This window comes from Myotis myotis, unplaced genomic scaffold (genome assembly GCF_014108235.1).
Source record: "Myotis myotis isolate mMyoMyo1 unplaced genomic scaffold, mMyoMyo1.p scaffold_m19_p_23, whole genome shotgun sequence".
Lineage (NCBI taxonomy): Eukaryota > Metazoa > Chordata > Mammalia > Chiroptera > Vespertilionidae > Myotis > Myotis myotis.
In genome coordinates this window covers 926142-942531 of record NW_023416328.1, presented here as the reverse complement: position 1 = coordinate 942531, position 16390 = coordinate 926142, and the positions used below count along the sequence as shown (strand labels likewise).

The window sequence follows — 16390 nt, the reverse complement described above, 5'->3', positions numbered from 1 at the left end:
GAGAAGTAGAAACATCAATGATGAGAGAGAATCACTGATTGGCTGCCTCCTGCATGCCCCACACTGGGGATCAAGCCTGCAACCCAGGCATGTGCCCTTAAAGGAATCAAACCCGGGACCATTCAGTCTGCAGGCTGATGCTCTATCCACTGAGCTAAACCAGCCAGGGTGCTTCCGTCTTTCAAAGTCAGCTGATGCACAGCAGTTATTGCATCTGCAGCCTTGCTTCCCCCTTGCCATGGGACTTCCCATGCTTCCATGTCCTGGGGATTAGGATATGGACGTCTTTGGGAGGCCATGATTCTGCCGACCACAGAAACAATATAGCCAATAGGAAACAGGGTTAAATAGAAAAGAAGAAATAAAACTCTAGTCCTGACCGGGTTGGCTCAGTGGATAGAGCGTCAGCCTGCGGACTGAAGGGTCCCAGGTTCGATTCCGGTCAAGGGCATGTACCTTGGTTGCGGGCGCATCCCCAGCAGGGAGTGTGCAGGAGGCAGCTGATTGATGTTTCTCTCTCATCGATGTTTCTAACTCTCTATCCCTCTCCTTTCCTCTCTGTAAAAAGTCAATAAAATATATTTTTTTTAAAAAAGAAATGAAACTCTAGAAAGGAAGAAAGGAATTATATGGGAGGAAATAACTGAAAAGATAATGGAGACAGATTCAGTAGACTTAAAGGATGATGAGAAAAGGAAAACCCACACCTGGAAAAATTACAGTGAAACTGAAGAACGCCCAAGACAAAGAGAAACTTTGAAGTTTACAAGAAAAAAGAATGATTTTATCAAAGCAACAAACATCGGATTTACATCAATTTTTCAACAGCAGCAACAGGATGCAAAACGGTAAATGAACATTTTTGTTGTAGTTGTTAATCCTCGCCCGAGGATATTTCTCCATTGATTTTTAGAGAGAGTGGAAGGGAGGGGAGAGACAGAGAGAGAAACATCGATGTGAGAGAGACACAAGGATTGGTTGCCTCCCACACATGCCCTGACCAGGGCCGGGGATCGAGCCTGCAACCAAGGTACATGCCCTTGGTCAGAATCGAACCCGGGACCCTTCAGTCCTCCAGCCGACGCTCTAACCACTGAGCCAAACAGACTAGGGTGAACTTTTATTATTATTATTATTATTTTTTTAATTTTATTTTATTTTTTAAATATATTTTATTGATTTTCTACAGAGAGGAAGGGAGAGAGATAGAGAGCCAGAAACATCGATGAGAGAGAAACATCGATCAGCTGCCTCCTGCACATCTCCCACTGGGGATGTGCCCGCAACCCAGGTACATGCCCTTGACCGGAATCGAACCCGGGACCCCTCAGTCCGCAGGCTGACGCTCCATCCACTGAGCCAAACCGGTTTCGGCTATTATTATTTTTTTAACAAACTATTAAAGGAAAAGAATTTACACACCTAAACTTTTCCATCCAGCCAAACTTTTATCCAAATATAAGGGTCTGATGAGAAATGTCATGAGGCATATATACCAGGCCTGCGAGGGTTTGCCAGAGAAAGATTCACACCACAACATAAAGTAGTTAAAGGGTAGGAGGGACAAACTAACAGATGCTACAAGAGCAAGACAGGGAGCCACCGAAAGGAGACGAAACCTGGTGTGAGCTGAGGGATCAGCAGGGTTTCAGGTGGGGGAGGCGACCCTTTGTAGGAAGACGGAGCCCAAGAGAGATGAGGAGGGTGTCTATGGAGGAGGGTGGCAAATGCAATAACAGATTAGCGACGTACAAGGGGACTAATCCTATAACTTATCAAAGACGATGGAAATCAAGTTTCACCAGGTCAGAGAAGGGAGTTGCAAATATGCAGGGGGGGAGGGGGCGGGGTGGGCGGCTACTATATTCCCTGTGGGGCTGGAGTGCAATTCCAGGTGCCCTGTGAATGCATGGTTTTCAATACAGATAAAGAAATAGAGACAGCCCGGCCGGTGTAGCTCAGTGGTTGAGCGACGACCCACGAACCAGGAGGTCACTGGTTCGATTCCCGGTCAGGGCACATGCCCTGGGTTGGGGGCTCGATCCCCGTAGGGCAGTGGTTCTCAACCTTCCTAATGCTGCGACCCTTTCATAGAGTTTCTCATGTTGTGGTGACCCCCAACCATAAAATTATTTTCGTTGCTACTTCATAACTGTCATTTTGCTACTGTTATGAATCGTCACGTAAATATCTGATATGCAGGATGTATTTTGTTATAAATTGAACATAATTAAAGCATAGTGATGAGTCACAAAAACAATATGTGATTATATATGTGTTTTCCAAAGGTCTTAGGCGACCCCTGTGAAAGGGTCGTTCGACCCCCCCCAATGGGGTCGCGACCCACAGGTTAAAAACCGCTGTCGTAGGGGGTGTGCAGGAAGCAGCCAATTGATGAGGTTTCTCTCTCATCAATGGTTTCTCTGTATATATCCTTCTCACTTTCTCTCTCTACAAAAAAATCAATAAAACGTATTTTTAAAAAATAAATAGATATAATAGAAGCTGGTCTATAGATGTATATGTACACTAGAGGCCCGACACAGGAAATTCATGCAAGAGTAGGCCTTCCTTCCCCCGGCTGCCGGCACCGGCTTCCCTCACAGCCCCAGCTTCGTCCAGAGGTCGTCCAGAAGGACGTTGGGTCTCATTAGCATATTGTGCTTTTATTATTATCCTAGTGGATGTATTTCCTAACTCTGTGCGCTAAGAGGACCTGAGAAAAGCAACGCCCCAGAGCTATGCACACACCTGGTGTCCACACTGGCAGGGCCAGCACACAGCCCATCAGAAAGCTGGAGCTGTGCCCTGGCTGGTGTGGCTCAGTGGATAGAGCGTCGGCCTGCAGACCGAAGGGTCCCAGGTTCGATTCCGGTCAAGGGCACATGCCCGGGTTGCGGGCTTGATCCCCAGTGTGGGGCGTGCAGGAGGCAGCCAATTAATGGTTCTCTCTCATCATTGATGTTTCTATCTCTCTCTCCCTCTCCCTTCCTCTCTGAAATCAATAAAAAAATATTTTTTTTTAAAAAAAGAAGAAACATAATCTGAACATCCCTGTAGCTATTCAGGAAACTGGATTTGTTTTTATTTGTTTTTTTTTTTTAATATATTTTATTGATTTTTTACAGAGAGGAAGGGAGAGAGATAGAGAGTTAGAAACATCGATGAGAGAGAAACATTGATCAGCTGCCTCCTGCACATCTCCATCTGGGGATGTGCCCGCAACCAAGGTACATGCCCTTGACCGGAATCGAACCTGGGACCCTTCAGTCCGCAGGCTGACGCTCCATCCACTGAGCCAAACCGGCCTCGGCAGGAAACTGGATTTGTAATTTAAAAACAAAACTTCACATACACGCAACATTCTTAGGAGGGAGTTTAGAACTGTGCAGATATTTGTATTATAAAGGAAGAAAATTTTATTTATTTATTTTATGTATATATTTTTTGTTAATCCTCATCCAAGGGTATGTTTTCAATTGCTTTTCAGAGAGAGTGGAAGGGAGGGGAGGAGGGCGGTGAGAGAGAGAGAGATAAACATTGATGTGAGAGAGACACAAGACACATGGACTGGTTGCCTCCCACACATGCCCAACGGGGGGTGGGGGGGGGGAAGTAGCAAATCCGCAACCCAGGTACATGCCCTTGATCGGGAATCGAACCCGAGACCCTTTGGTGCTCAGGCCAAAGCTCTAATCACTCAGCCCACTGGCCAGGATGAACAAGAATAAATTTTTTAAATCAACCTTCCACGCTAAGTAACTAGAAAAAGAGCAGATTAAACTCAACATCAGCAGAAAGGAATAAGAGCAGAAATCAATAAAATTGGAAACAGGCAAATGTTCGAGAAAAATCAATGAGGCCAAGAGCTGGTTCTGTGAAAAGGTCAATAAAATGGATCAACCTTAAATAGACCGGGGAAGAAAAAACGAAAGGGAGACGCAAATTGCCAATACGTTTTGATTTAAGTTGGTTTTACTCGATGTTCAACAGTCACAAAATTCTAGAGTCCAATCTACAAAACCAGGTCCATTCAGAAAAGTCTGACTGCTATCCCTGTCCCTTTTACCCTGCGTCCTTCCTCTCCTAGAGGTATTATTTTATTTTTATTTTTAACATATTTTTATTGCTTTCTGAGAGGAAGGGGATTGAGCCTGCAACCCGGCCATGTGGCCTGACCGGGATTCGAACTGTGACCTTCTGGTTCATAGGTCGATGCTCAACCACTGAGCCACGCTGGCCAGGCGATAGTCATTTTTTAAATTTTTGTGGCTTATCCATTTCAAATTTGCGTATATGAAAACACACAGATAGTGAATATATTTGTAGCATTGTTTTAAGGAATGTTACGTTTGTCAGAGGGGGGTGATTTAACAGTCTTGGGAGGACAGCCGTGTTCAAATACAATCAATACATCCAAACAAAAGCTTTTAGTGAATTCAAAAACGCAGGCAAGAAGTGTGTTCAATAATAGATCAATGAGTATGGTTCCAGTCCACAAATAACTGCAGAGAATACCAAAGAGGCTTGTCCTGACTCTGCAGACCTTTTCGTGGACTCTGAGGGACAAAGCCTCTGGCCGCCTGAATTAGGTTTCTGTGCAAAAGTTGCCCAGTTTATTTTTCAAAATTCTATTTTGCATCCCAAAGGGACTGCCGGTTCCAAGTGGTACGGATTCCCTTTATAATTGGGCTGGGTGAGTTCGTGGCCTTGAGACCATCCATGGACAAGTGCAGCCTGACTGAGGGAGGGGTCTTTCAAAAGTCTTTTGTGCCCTAGCTGGTTTGGCTCAGTGGATAGAGCGTCGGCCTGCGGACTGGAAGGTTCTGGGTTCGATTCCGGTCAAGGGCATGTACCTTGGTTGCGGGCACATCCCCAGTGGGAGGTGTGCAAGAGGCAGCTGATTGATGTTTCTCTCTTTTATTTTCTCTCTTTTTTTTAAATATATTTTATTGATTTTTTACAGAGAGAAAGGGAGAGGGATAGAGAGTTAGAAACATCGATCAGCTGCCTCCTGCACACTCCCTACTGGGGATGTGCCGGCAACCAAGGTACATGCCCTTGACCGGAATCGAACCCGGGACCCTTGAGTCCGCAGGCTGACGCTGTATCCACTGAACCAAACTGGCTAGGGCGATGTTTCTCTCTTATCGATGTTTCTAACTCTCTCCCTTCCTTTCTGTAAAAAATCAATAAAATATGTTAAAAAAAAAAAAAAAGTCTTTTGTTCCCTGGCCGGGTAGCTCAATGGTTAGAGCATCATCCCGATATGCCAAGATTTCGGGCTTAATCCTCAGTCAGGGCACATGCAGAAATCAAGCAATGAATGGGTGAAGAGGTGCAAGAGCAAATTGATGTCTCTCTCTCTCTCTCTCTCATCTATATATATAAAAACCTAAGCGACCGTTATGACCAGAACAACTGGTCGACCAGTCACTATGACACGCACTGACCACCAGGGGGCAGACGCTCGATGCAGGAGCTGCCCCCTGGTGGTCAGTGTGCTCCCACATGGGAGGGCCGCTCAGCCAGAAGCCCTGAGCTGGGCTCCTGGCTGGCGAGAGCAGCAGCGGTGATGGGAGCTTCTCCTACCTCCGCAGCAGTTGGGCATCCCCCAAGGGCTCCCGGACCGGACTGCGAGAGGGTGCAGGGCGGGCTGAGGGACCCCCCCACCGAGTGCATGAATTTTGTGCACCGGGCCTCTAGTATATACATATATACCAAAAGATAAACACAATACTTTTTTTTGTAATCCTCACCCAGGGATATTTTTTCCATAAATTTTTTAGAGAGAGTGGAAGGGAGGGAGGAAGGAGGGAAGGAGAAAGAGAGAGAGAGAGAGAGAGAGAAACATCAATATTAGAGAGACAAGTCCTCCTGCTCATGTCCCCACTGGCCTAGAAATCAAATCTACAACTGAGGTATGTGCCCTTGACCGGGAATCGAACCTGAGACCCTTCGGTCCACAGGCTGATGCTCTATCCAGCTACGGCTAATTGGTGTACTTTTCTATATACATGTTAGAGTTCACAACAAGAAAATTTTTTTTAAAATTTTTTAAATTATTTTTTTAATCAGAGAGGAAGGGAGAGGGAGAGAGAGATAGAAACATCAATGATGAGAGAGAATCATTGATTGGTTGCCTCCTGCATGCCCCCCACTGGGGATTGAACCCGAAACCCGGGCATGTGCCCTTGACTGGAATTGAACCCGGGACCTTTCAGTCCGCAGGCCTATGCTCTATCCACTGAGCCAAACCGGCTAGGGCAACAAAAAAAGGTTTGAAAAGAGGAATATTTACCAGCAAGAAAACATATCCCCGAAGTATCGTAAAGTGAAAAAAGTTTGCCAAACTACTCATGTGGCATGGTCTTTATGTCACTGTCCAAGTATATATTTACACATGGTTACAGAAATTAAATGATCTGAAGTGATAGAAAGCGAGGTGATACAGTCCTTAGTCCCGGATGCAATTGCCAGTGTTTTATATTCGGTCTGTTTGTGCCTGTGTGTTTTCTGAGTTTTCTGTAATAAGCCTTTATTGCTTTTCTAATAAGAAATAAAGTCATTGTACAGTATCGGCCTGGCAACAAACTAACAGATCAATAGAACCGAATAGAAAACTGAGAAAGAGATTCAATAGGAATAAGAATTTGAAGTGTGATAAAGGTGGGATTTCAAGTCAACGGGGAGAGGATGGGTAATCCGATACATCTCGTTGGTTCAGCTGACGAACAATTTGGAAGATCAAGGTGAGTTCCATCTCATACCATAAGCCCCGAAACAAGCCGCTATGCTATTTGAATGCAAACGAAAAGCTTTACGTCTCCCCTAAGTATGAATGTAAATTTAGAAGAAAATAAAAGCAAACTGTTCCATCATTTTGGAGTAGAGAAGGCACTTTTTAACCTAGGATCAACATCGGCGTGCACACAGGTGGACAGGTGTGACAATAGAGGAGGTCAGGGTGCGATTCCCAGTCAGGGCACATGCCCAGGTTGCAGCCTCGATCCCCAGTAGGGCGTGCAGGAGGCAGCTGATGCATAATTCTCATAATTGATGTTTCTAGCTCTCTCTCCCTCTCACTTCGTCTCTGATACCAATACAAATATATTTTAAAGAATAATAAAATGCCCTCACCGGTTTGGCTCAGTGGATAGAGCGTCGGCCTGCAGACTGAAGGGTCCCAGGTTCGATTCCGGTCAAGGGCATGTACCTGGGTTGTGGGCACATCCCCAGTAGGGAGTGTGCAGGAGGCAGCTGATCGATGTTTCTCTCTCATGGATGTTTCTAACTCTCTATCCCTCTCCCTTCCTCTCTGTAAAAAAAAAAAATCAATAAAATATATTTTTAAAAAAAGAATAAATAAAATAATTAAAAATAAAATAAATAACTACCACATAAGGTCATAAGAACCACAGCTCTAAAATACCTAGGGCCCTAGCTGGTGTGGCTCAGTGGATAGAGCACCAGCTTGGGGACTGAAAGGGCCCTAGCTGGTGTGGCTCAGTGGATAGAGCACCAGCTTGGGGACTGAAAGGGCCCTAGCTGGTGTGGCTCAGTGGATAGAGCACCAGCTTGGGGACTGAAAGGGCCCTAGCTGGTGTAGCTCAGTGGATAGAGCACCAGCTTGGGGACTGAAAGGGCCCTAGCTGGTGTGGCTCAGTGGATAGAGCACCAGCTTGGGGACTGAAAGGTCCCAGGTTCGATTCCGGGTTTCGGGCTCGATTCCCCAGTAGGGGGTGTGCAGGAGGTAGCCGATCAGTGATTCTCTCTCATCATTGATGTTTCTATCTCTCTCTCTCCCTCTCCCTTCCTCTCTGAATCAATAAAAACATATTTAAATAAAAAAAGAAAGCACCTAGGAATAAATTTAGCAAGAAATGTGGCAGGACAAAACTCTACCTTGCTAGAAGGTATAAAAGGAAACCCAGAAACATGGAGAGCCTGGTAGAGGGAGTGGGGTCTCTCCTCTGCAGCTTTGCTTACATTTAAAAAGAGAGAGAATCTAAATATTTGTGGAGCGATAGAGCCTCTGGCTGGTGATGTGCAGCGATTTGAAAGGACGGACAGCTCTGCACGTACTTTCTCGTGCAGGGAAGACCTCCCTGCTCTTTCCTCTCTCACAGGCCAGGCCTGGCGGACAGGAGCCGCTGAGCTTTGGTCGGCCCCTGTTTCGCAGGAAATGACACGCACACACGTGATCTCCCCTCTGCTGCCCCTCCATGCACACCCTGGTGGTAGCCTCACCTTCTGCCCTCACACGGGGACCTGCTGACCAGCGTCCAGTCTCCTCGCCTCGGGGCCGGCCAGGCTCCCAGCCCCAACCCCGGGCTCCGTGCGGGAGTCCTGAGCGAGGCTGTGGCAGACACGGCCAGGCCTGCCCGTCCATGGCTGGTCCTCTGACCCAGAAGGCGCATGGCGACGCACGCTCACAGGGTTGCAGTGTGACTGCATCAGGCCATGTCCGGCCATCACTTAATAATCAGAGGACGTGACAGCAAGGAGGCCTTGCGCTGCAGGAAGAAACTGTCCCGTGAGCCCAGGTGCTAGATCCGGATGATGTGACTAGCCGAGAGCCATTAGCTAGGGAAACAGAACAGCATTTGTTTTTTAAATCCTCACCCAAGGATATTTTTCCATTGATTGTTAGAAAGAGTGGAAGGGAGAGGGAGAGACAGAGAGAAACATCGATGTGAGAGAGACGCATCGATGGGTTGCCTCCTGCACACACCCGGACCAGGGCTGGGGAACCTGCAACCAAGGTATGCGCCCTTGACCAGGATCGAACCAGGGACCCTCAGTCCTCGGGCTGACACGCTATCCACTGAGCCAAACCAGCTAGGGCCAGAACAGCATATTGATTAAAAACGCAGGCTGCATTTTCCTGTGTGTTTTTAGCAACAAACATGTTAGACACACTGTTCCTCCTTTTGCTTTCTCACTCAGCCATGCAGGATGGGTATCAGCCCTGAGCAGGTGGAGGTGGGGTCTTAAAGGGGCCACAGCCTGCGGCCCAGGAGAGGGACAATTTGCACACCCCACGGTCCCGCGACCCCGGGTGCAGATTTTTGTGCACTGAGCCTCTAGTTTTAAAAAAAAAAAAAAGAGCCGAAACTGGTTTGGCTCAGTGGATAGAGCGTCGGCCTGCAGACTGAAGGGTCCCAGGTTTGATTCTGGTCAAGGGCATGTACCTGGGTTGCAGGCACATCCCCAGTGGGAGATGTGCAGGAGGCGGCTGATCGATGTTTCTCTCTCATCGATGTTTCTAGCTCTCTATCGCTCTCCCTTCCTCTCTGTAAAAAATCAATAAAATATATTTAAAAAAAAAAAAAAGATTTTATGCCCAGCCAGTATGGCTCAGTGGTTGAACATCAACCTATGAACCAGGAGGTCACAGTTCGATCCCCAGTCAAGAACACATGCCTGGCTGGGGGATTGTTAAGGGCGGGAAAATAGAAGACATATGTAATACTCTTTGTAATACTTTAAGCAATAAAACAATTAAAAAAAAACCAGAAACAAAAACCACATGCCCGGGTTGCAGGCTCAATCCCCAGTAGGTGTGTGCAGGAGGCAGCCGATCCATGATTCTCTCTCATCATTGATGTTTCATTCTCTCCTCTCTCCCTCTCCCTTCCTCTCTGAAGTCAATAAAAATGTATTTAAAAAACATAAAAAAATAAAGATTTTTTTTTCCAACAAGCATCAAATCATAGGAAAATATTTACACCACTTACGTCAGACAAAGGGTTAAAGCAATATCTCTAAGTGTTTATGAATAGAAAAAGCCGTTGAAGAGAATACAATAAAACAGCAACAGTGGTTATTCCTAGAGGAGGCTTAATGGATATTTTAATTTCGTTCTTTATACCCGTTCCTATATTTTCCAAACATTTAGCAATAAAAATACATTACACTTTCCTAGTCAGAAAAATACGATTTTTTAAGTTGAAGGGAACTATAACAAAAAAAAACAGATAATTAAAAGAGAAGCTATGGAAGGAAATAAGAGGCTAAAAAGGTTTGAAAGGATAGAAGGTAAAATGAGAGCATTTGAAAAGGAAAGATAGCCATGGCCGGGGGGCTGAGTAGGGTGGAGTGTCATCCTGTACACCAAAAGGTCGTGGGTTCGATTCCCAGTCGGGGTGCCTACAGGGATATTTCTCTCACACATTGATGTTTCTGTTTCTCTCTCCCTTCCTCTCTCTCTAAAAAAAAAAAAAAAAAAATCAATAAAAACATATCCTCGAGTGAGGATAAAAAAAAAATAATAATAAATTAAAAATAAGCCCGACCAGCGTGGCTCGGTGGTTGAGCGTCAATCTATGAACCAGGAGGTGACGGTTCGATTCCCGGTCAGGGCACATGCCCGGGTTGTGGGCTCCGTCCCCGGTGTGGGGCGTGCAGGAGGCAGCCGATCAATGATTCTCTCTCATCATTGATGTTTCTCTGTCTCTCCCTCTCTCTTCTTCTCTGAAATAAAGAGAAAGCCCCAAGGTGCCCCCATGCTCACCACAGGCCAGCCAAAGGTGCTGCTGGCACAGCAGGACAGCCTGACACTGACAGTGATCCCTAAGCCGTCTTCCTCGCACCCAGACCCCAGACCACAGCCCCAGCCTGAGCCGCACCCTCTGAGCCTCTGTGCTGCCCAGAGCCTTCAGCCAGCTCCGCAGGGCCCAGTGCTGCTGCCTGGAGATGCGTTTGTGGTTATTAGTTACTTTTAGGGTGACGTCCCTCCTTAAATTACAAAGAAGTCCTTAAACGTATCGCTGTGGTCAGCCCTGGATGGCGGTTGCTGGTGACAGCAATGTCAGGGGACGAGATCAGTGTTTCTTTTTCTTTATTTGGATCTTTTTAGAGAGAGGGTGGAAGAGAGAGGGAAAGACAGAGAGACACATCGATGTGAGAGAAACACATGGATTGGTTGCCTCCTGCACGCGCCCCGACCAGGGCCCCGGGCCAGTAAGGAGCCTGCAACCGAGGTACGTGCCCTTGACCGGAATCGAACCCGTGACCCTTCGGTCTGCAGGCTGACACTCTATGCATTGAGCCAAACTGGCTAGGGCAGGGGTCCTCAAACTTTTTAAAGAGGGGGCCAGTTCACTGTCCCTCAGACCGTTGGAGGGCCGGACTATAGTTTAAAAAAAAAACTATGAACAAATTCCTATGCACACTGCACATATCTTAGTTTGAAGTAAAAAACAAAACAAAACGGGAACAAATACAATATTTGTATTTGCATGTGGCCCGCGGGCCATAGTTTGAGGACCCCTGGGCTAGGGCAATAATAAAAATATATATTTTTTAAAAAAGATTGAAATCATAGCAAGTATTTTTTCCAGTAACAATGGAATGAAACCAGAAATCAATAGCAGAGGGAAAACTAGAAAAATCCACAAACGGATGGAAATGAAACAACACACTTTTAAGCAACCGATGGGTCAAAGAATAAATCACAAGGGAAATCAGAAACTACCTCGAGACCAATGAAAAGAAAAACACAATATTCCAAACCTTACGAGACGCAGTGGAAGCGGCGCTAAGGGGGAGTTTAGAGCTATGAAATGTTCGCATTAAAAAAGAAGAAAGGGCACAAATCAACAACCTCACTTCATACCTCAAGCAACTAAAAAACAAGAATACTCTAGACCCAAGCTAGCAGAGGAAGGAAATAATAAGGATTAGAGCAGAGATAGTGAACAAAACAGAGCATCGAGAAACAATAGAATAAAAAATCAACAAAAGGAAGAGTTAGTTTTTGAAAAGATCAACAAAACTGACAAACCCTTAGCTACAGGAACCAAGGGGGGGAGAGGGGGTATGGAGGGGAGAGAAAACGCCAATAATTAAAACTAGAAGTGAAAGGGGAGGCATTACAGCTGATTTCACAGCCATAAAGATTATAAGAGAATACTGTGAGCAGTTATACACCAACGAATTGGATAACCTAAAAGAAATGAGTAATTCCTAGAAATACGCACCTACCCAGATTGGAATATGAAGAAACAGAAAAATTGGGAAATGTAATGTATAGCATGGTGACTATCCTATATAATAAAGAGCTAATATGTAAACGGTCCTCAAGTCTTAGAGCCCTCAATCTCTCCCGCCCAGGCCGGGGGACCTGAGACTGCGTCCCCCCACCCCCGCCCTGCAGGTCTTGATGAGGGTGGAGCCAGCTGGGTCTGGGTCTTGCGTGATTTCGAGGTGTGCGTGGGTGGGCGGGGACTTGGTTCTGGGTCCTGCGGTGTGGGGAGCCGATACAGGGTTAAGCCTCGGACTGACCTGTTAGCAAAATCACAAACAAGTCATCTTCTGAGTCTTATACAAGCCAATCCGAGAGGTGGCTGCTGATTTACATGCGCTGTCATTTAAAAAATAAAAATGGGGGAATTTGCTGGAAGCTGGTCCACCCTTGCTGCTTGACACAGTCGCTGCAGGGAAGAAACATCTGCACAGCTTATGTTTCAAGGGACCTGGCGTATATGACATATGTTTGCTCCCCCTCTTAGCGCTATGTGTTTTAATCAGGACCACCTCCCCGAGAAAAGTTGTTCCCCCAGGTTAGGGGTTAACAGGACTAAGGAAGGGAATAAATCAGTGAAACCTCCTAGTGTTACAGAAATACCAGGTACTACTGATGAAGAACTTGGACTAAGACTGTTGGCAATAAATTTGGGACTTGTTGGGCCCACATCCCCAGGGGTCTGCCCACCAGGGAAAGCACCAAAGCCTATAGCCCTGGAGACCCACCGACACAGGGCAGTCCCAGGGAAGGCAAGCAGCGGGGCTGGGAGGACATAACCTTTACTGGGTAGGAGAATCTCCTTCAGTCACTTCCTTGTAGCCTATCAGTAGAGCAGTGACCTTGGAATAGCCCTTGTAAGGGAACACAGAGATTAACCTAGACAAGACTAAAATCAACAGAACGAGATAGAGACAGGATTTTTGGCAAAGGTCAGATAAGAAACAAGGAACTGTAGAACGTTACCCAAAACATACCATGATGTGATTATAGAGGCATGCTTATAGGATCAAATGGTATAAATACAGATGTAAGAAGACAATAAAGAGAGAACCCAACCATGATGATCACCTGAACGCTGCCTCCATGTCTTTCCTTCATCGCCGACTCCGTCCACACCTATGGGAACCCCTGGACCTGTTGGGGCTGGACCCCAACACTGCGGCGCACCCCAGACTCTGACAGGAGGGAGATTTTCATATGCATTTTACTAATTTTCTTTCACCTCTGACACTTCTATTATAGAGAAAGGGCAAATAGCAACATTAAAATATTTCCTCTAGCCGAAACCGGTTTGGCTCAGTGGATAGAGCGTCGGCCTGGGGACTGAAAGGTCCCAGGTTCGATTCCGGTCAAGGGCATGTACCTTGGTTGCGGGCATATCCCCAGTAGGAGATGTGCAGGAGGCAGCTGATCGATGTTTCTCTCTCATCGATGTTTCTAACTCTCTATCTCTCTCCCTTCCTCTCTGTAAAAAATCAATAAAATATATTTAAAAAAAAAATATTTCCTCTAATTAATGCCCTTTTAATGTGCACAAATTTCGTGCACCGGGCCACTAGTCGTTAATACTACTATAGTTCATATTTAAAAGTTGCTAAGAGAGCAGATCTTGAAGTCCTCATCACAAGAAAAAAAAAAAGCCGTGGCCCTGGTTGGGTAGCTCACTTGGTTAGAGCATCATCCTGATACACCTAGGTTGTGGGTTCGATCCCTGGTCAGGGCACAAACAAGGAGCAACAAATGAGCCCTAGCTGGTCTGGTTCAGTGGATAGAGCGTCGGCCTGCGGACTGAAGGGCCCTGGGTTCGATTCTGGTCAAGGGCACATGCTGGGGTTGCAGGCTCAATCCCCAGTCGGGGGATTGCAGGAGGCAGCCGGTCAATGATTCTCATCATTGATGTTTCAATCTCCCTCTCCCTTCCTTTATAAAATCAATAAAAAAATATTTTTAAAAACCCACAAACCTCTCAAACAAAGGAAAGCCTAAAAGCAGATGGTTTCACTGGAGAATTTTACCAAATACTTAAAGAAGAATTGAAGGATGGAGCGGGCCTAATATATGGTGATGGAAGATGGTTTGAATTTGGGTGGTAGGGGCACACTGCAATACACAGATCTTGTATCACAGAAATGGACACTTGAAACCTATGTGGTCATATTAGCCAATGCCACCCAATACATTTAATAAAAAAATTTTTAAATAAAATTAAAACAAACAAACAAAAATAGAATTAACACCCAACCTCCTCAAACTCTCCCGAAACAGTTAAGTGGAGATAATACTCCCAAACTCATTCTCTGAGGCCAGCATTACCCTGATACCAAAGCCAGACAAAGACACTTCAAGAAAACCATAGGCCAATATCCCTGAAGAACGCTGATGCCCAAATCCTCAACAACATACTCACCATCGAAGTCAGCAGCATCTTAAAAGGCTTAGCCCTAGACGGTTTGGCTCAGTGGATAGACCATCGGCCTGTGGATGGCTCCCGGGTTCGATTCCAGTCAAGGGCACATACCTTGGTTGCAGGCTCCTCCCCCGCCCAGACCCTGGTCAGGGTTTGTGCAGGAGGCAACCACCTAAGGTGTTTCACATCAATGTTTCTCTGTCTTTCCCTCTCTCTTCCATTCTCCCTAAAATTCAATGGGAAAATATCCTCGAGTGCACTCGAAGGTCCCGCATCTGTCTCTGGCTTCAACAGTGTTTGGACAGAACAGACCCAGGGACGCCCCCACTTCCAGCCTCTGACCACTCTCCTGCGTCTCATCCAGTCGCCACCTTCGGAGCCACCTCCAGAACCAGCCAACACACCGTTCGTTTTTCTGCCTTAACTCCTTATTGTTGAATAACCGGGAGCTCCCAAATTCGTCAGAATTATTCCCCGAGGTGGAGGCACCATCACCCGCCTGGCCAACCTGCATCTGCGGGCCTCGCACACCTACCTTTCTCGGGGCTACTATTTCGACCGTGAGGATGTGGCTCTGGGGTGAAGCGTGAGGGCGCTGAGCATCTCTTAAAATTGCAAAACGAACGTGCGGCCGCATCCTCTTCCTGGACATGCAGAAACCTTCCCAGGACGTGCAGAAACCTTCCCAGGACGTGCAGAAACCTTCCCAGGACGTGCAGAAACCTTCCCAGGACGTGCAGAAGCCTTCCCAGGACGTGCAGAAACCTTCCCAGGACGTGCAGAAACCTTCCCAGGACGTGCAGAAACCTTCCCAGGACGTGCAGAAACCTTCCCAGGACTTGCAGAAACCTTCCCAGGATGACTGGGGCAAAACTCAGGACGCCAGGGAAGCCGCTCTGGCCTTGGAGACGAACCTGAACCAGCTCCTTTGGGAGCTGCAGGCCCTGGGTTCTACCCATGCAGACCCTCATCTCTTCGACTTCCTGGAGAACCACTTCCTGAATGAGGAGGTGAAACCGATCAAGAAGATGGGCGACCACCTGACTAACATCCCCGCAGGCTGGCCGCCCCCCAGGCGGGGCTGGGAGAGTATCTTTTCGAAAGGCTCCCCCTCAAGCACGACTAGGAGCCTTTGGAGCCCAGAGGCCTTTCAGAGGCCCCTCTGCATCCCCTACTGCAGGGGTGGGCAACCGCTGGCACGCGTGCCAAACATGGCTCGCCAGTAACTTTCGCTGGCACGCGAAACCCTCTCTTATAATCTTCCATTTACAATTTTTTTCTTTTTTTTTTTAAGAATTATTTTATTTTTTATTTTATTATTTTTTTAAAGTATACTTTATTGATTTTTTTACAGAGAGGAAGGGAGAGGGATAGAGAGTTAGAAACATCGATGAGAGAGAAACATCGATTAGCTGCCTCCTGCACACTCCCTACTGGGTATGTGCCCGCAACCAAGGTACATGCCCTTGACCGGAATCGAACCCGGGACCCTTGAGTCCGCAGGCCGATGCTCTATCCCCTGAGCCAAACCGGTTAGGCATACAATTTTTTTCTTAATATCGACTTTTTTATTTTTCAGATAAATTCAGTGTAGGTGCATCTTAGATAAACAAATAATTTTACATAACAAGTTATCTTAAAGGCCATAGACATGGATGGACGAGAGAGGGGAAGAGCAATTTCTATGCCTCTGCCTTCACTCTCCCTGCCTTCCTAGATCCGACCAGTGTTTTGGTTTCATCCACATACGCTTGTGGATCTTTGTTCTCAGTGATGAATTTTGTTAAGTCTCGTAATAGGAGTAGCCTGACGGATGAAAGTAGTAGCGCGTGCATATCTCTGAAGATCACGAAATAGAAACCTGATGTAAAATCTCTGTCATCAGCAATGCAGCCGCAAAAGTCCCACTGATAATATCACACGGAGTCATAACGTTTTCTGTCGGACTATCA

At 46.5% G+C, this 16390-nt stretch overlaps 1 pseudogene; it reads left to right on the top strand.

Annotated features, from left to right (window-relative positions):
* Nucleotides 1–6696: 6696 nt before the first annotated feature.
* LOC118679283 lies at nt 6697–15564 on the top strand (annotated as a pseudogene).
* The last annotated feature ends 826 nt before the right edge of the window (nt 15565–16390 follow it).